Raw genomic sequence first — 3058 nt, forward strand, 5'->3', positions numbered from 1 at the left:
GATTGTTCTGGGCAGTTCATTATGTGACGAATGCTTGCTAGCCAAGTTGGTTTTCTAGGATATCCCGAATTGGCTAGCGCATCGAACCGGTTTCCTGAGCCTGCTCAGCAGCCTGCCTCGTTCCCCGCATGCTTTTTCTTGTTGCTTTTTTTCTTGATTGCCTGATGTTGTTGTATTGTATAGCGTTGCATGCTCCAAGTAGTAGGAAGTGTCCAGGTTATGTAGCCTTTAAGCTCAAGTTAGCGTCTTGATCCTGTAGAGCGTTTTTTCCTGAGTCATGTCCAACGTTGTAGGGCTCCACTAGTAAAGATTGTTAAGATTATGCAGCCGGTGAGCTCGAGTGAGCGTTCTTCATGTTAGAGCGTTCTAGTTTAGAGTGGGCCTTAGCACGTGTGTGGCACGTGTGAGGATGTGAACTATTTGAGATAGCCAGAAATGGTAACCTCCCTGGTTTTTGGAAATTGAAAATATGGCGGTATACGCAGCACGTCGGTTAGGGTTTCATTGCATTTATGGAATGTCTTGGGAAGTGAAATGGTTCACCCTAAAAGACTTTTGGTGAGAGGTTTGGGGGTACTGGTTCGTTAGTAGGGCAGGATTGCGATCTAGGGAGACATTTCGTCTACGCTGGGAAGAAGGGAAGAGGTGTGCAGTAAAACAATCTGACTGTAGCCTTGGGTCGGCACCCATAGCTAACTGTCTTCTGGAAGGTATTGTCTTGGAGGATGACAAAGAGATGCTGGAAGGCCAAGAATTGGATAAGACTATGGAGACCATGGATATGGCTTGCTGTATGGTAAGTTTTTTACTATTCTCTGGTCCATTTTTCTTTTATTGGCGAGAGTAACATGTATGTTTTTGTTGTAGTTTCTTACTGGGTATAGGGGTGATAAATGGGCCAGGCTGGGCTAACCCGGCCCTCAAACTATAAAGCCCTTATGGTTTAAGGGCCGGGTCAGCCCGACCCTTAATTGTGTTGAGGGCCGGGCTATATCGGGTCAGACCATATAATATAACACCCTAACCCGCCCCTTAGCCCTCCTTTTGCAGGCCAAGTTAGAGGGCCGGGCCGGGCCCAATCAGACTTTGACTTCATTTTGGTAGTAGTATGTTTCTTGTCAAATTTGATTTTCATATACGATACAGTACTGGTTCATATATTTCTACAATCATTCTGATAATCTAATCAACATAAAATATTCATAGTGTCATACTACAAGTTAAGTAACTTGATGATCTCATAAAATTAAATACAAAAGGCATACAATCTGGGATCCTCACAATTCACAATATAACTATATATTGAACTATTGAAGTACAGGAGTCAAGAGCGTTTGTTTTTTCATCTCTTTTGGAAATGAGAATAGTATTGCAGAGAACTTCCTTTGACAAGTCAGCCAATGACATCCATTTTCCCAGTGATCAAAGCTCCCCAATCATATGCATAACCTGTGAAACACAAATACAATTCCTTGCCTTAACAATTACAACATATTTATAAAAGGCTTTCCATTCTTACCATGCATGTGTAGGGGAAAAAAAGCTATTGAAAAATGAAGTACTTGCCTTACCAATCAACATGTACATACTCGACTAGGACACAAGATGAGAGGATGTCGATGTGTCCATGAACTGAAATTCAAACCACACCCTATTACACTTTAAGCAACAAAAATTCAGACTAGTTAAGCATGCAGTCTTTGTCATGGAAAAAAAATGATAACAAAGACTATCAGTACAAACCGGAGCGACATGTAACATAGGCAAGACTGTCAAAAAGTGATTAGCAAAAATATCCAAAAGATGATCTGTTACACATCACCATGAGTGAAAAAATAATAGCACTAGCATCACAATGTCAATAAACATATATAACATGTATACTAAGCAAATTTTGACATATGCTTACCAATTAGATCGCGTTTAATCAACAAGATGTCGATCTCAAAATATAACAAGGAAGCCAGATCTTCTAAGTTAGCAATATATATCAAGTCACGTCCCTTACGCTAATATATACCTAATAATATATACCAAAAGTCAGCATCAAGATGCTAGGTTCTCCCCCAAAAAAAAGTACCAAGATTATAGTTCCATTTCTCCCATAATTTCCTCTAGCTTCGTCAGATCTTCATCTTGAAGCCCTTCCTCAGCTTGGAACCAGTCTTTCAAGCACATTAAAGCCTCCACAGTCTCCGGAAGCAAACAACTTTGGCATTTGCTAACTACTCTTTCACTTCCGCTGAAGGCAGATTTAGAAGGAATTGTGGAAACTGGTATAGTCAGCAAATCACATGCCATTGCAGAGAGAACAGGATATGTATTTGCTTGGGTCCTCCACCAGTCCAAAACATCAAATGTCTCGCTGGAAGTAATGATTGTTGGCTGATCCAAGTAACGTTGCAACTCAGATTTGCATTTCTTAATTGCTGCTTCTCTACGCTTTGATAGCATTGCAAGCACCATGTCCTCTTCTTAAGGAGCATTTGAACTTGTCCCATTCATACCAGTAACACCACTACTCATCTTTTGCAAGTACACCTCAAAAAGTTCATTTAATTTGGTTTTATAGGGTAACAACCATGGGTTCTCATTAGAAACAGATGGAGACTGAGATTCAGGTTGGGATTGAGAGTCATAATCATAATTGAAGTCCAAACACAACTCTAAGGCAGTGAACTTGAAACGAGGATCCATGCAAGAAGCTAATCCAAGAAGCATTGGAACATCTTTCCAATATTTATCATACTTCCATTTGATGCTATCATACAAAGGCTTAAAACTAGGCACATTTTCAACCCTTTTCAAGATCAATACAATCTTGCTTAACTAAAAGCAAAATGTACTGGATGTGACAGAGTTAGAACAAGAAAACGACTTTGTAGACACATAAAATATTTCAAAGAAATCTTTAATAACAATAGCATTCTGTCAATCAACAAGATCAGGCTTATATGCAAAATCAGAATCATAAAAGAACAGATCAAACACTTTTTGGTATGGAATAGCAGCTTCTAACATGAGATAAGTCGAATTCCACCTAGTCTGAATATCCATT

General features: G+C 39.6%; 1 long non-coding RNA gene across 1 annotated transcript; it reads right to left on the minus strand.

Moving 5' to 3' along the window:
• Positions 1 to 1515: 1515 nt before the first annotated feature.
• Positions 1516 to 2298, minus strand: LOC147477557 (uncharacterized). The gene is made up of 3 exons (XR_015208557.1): positions 1910 to 2298; positions 1744 to 1808; positions 1516 to 1659 (listed from the first exon to the last, which is right to left on the minus strand). It is a non-coding gene; the product is annotated as an uncharacterized LOC147477557 (long non-coding RNA).
• Between the last annotated feature and the right edge of the window lie 760 nt (positions 2299 to 3058).

The sequence above is a fragment of the Coptis chinensis genome, chromosome 9 (genome assembly GCF_015680905.1).
Source record: "Coptis chinensis isolate HL-2020 chromosome 9, ASM1568090v1, whole genome shotgun sequence".
Classification (NCBI taxonomy): Eukaryota; Viridiplantae; Streptophyta; class Magnoliopsida; order Ranunculales; family Ranunculaceae; genus Coptis; species Coptis chinensis.